The sequence below is a fragment of the Leopardus geoffroyi genome, chromosome B3 (assembly GCF_018350155.1).
Source record: "Leopardus geoffroyi isolate Oge1 chromosome B3, O.geoffroyi_Oge1_pat1.0, whole genome shotgun sequence".
NCBI classification, from domain to species: domain Eukaryota; kingdom Metazoa; phylum Chordata; class Mammalia; order Carnivora; family Felidae; genus Leopardus; species Leopardus geoffroyi.
The window spans coordinates 71460565-71461216 of NC_059337.1; positions in this window are offsets into that span (position 1 = coordinate 71460565).

Genomic DNA, 652 nt, shown 5'->3' on the forward strand with positions numbered 1-652 from the left:
CCCAGAAAGTTTAAATTCAAACTCACAACCAATAGGAAAAAAACATAATTGGAACCCAGATGTCCTGCCTCTGCAATCAGTATGCTTTCAAGTCACGCCCCTAAAAGGATGTAAGGTAACTGAAAGTGTCATTCAGATTTCTTTCCTGGCTCCACATTTTTCAAAAAATTTTTTAAATGTTTATTTATTTTTGAGAGAGCATGAGCAGAGGAAGGACAGAGAGAGAGGAAGACACAGAATCCGAAAGAGGCTCCAGGCTGAGCTGTCAGCACAAAGCCCCACGAGGGGCTCCAACCCATGAACCGTGAGGTCGTGACCTGAGCCAAATGAAGTCGGATGTTTAACCAACTGAGCCACCCAGGGCACCCCTTAGATCCACATTTTAATGTTTACTTATGTTGGGGACAGACGGAGACAGAGCACGAGTAGGAGAGGGGCAGAGAGAGAGGGAGACACAGAATCTGAAGCAAGCTCCAGGTTCTGGGCTGTTAACACAGAGTCCGATGTGGGGCTCCAACCCACGAACCATGAGATCATGACCCGAGCAGAAGTCGGTCACTTAACCGACTGAGCCACCCAGGTGCCCCCACATTTTAAATAAGTGATCTCTGATAGTAGTCAGAAATGCTATTTAATAAAGGAAAACAAGGAA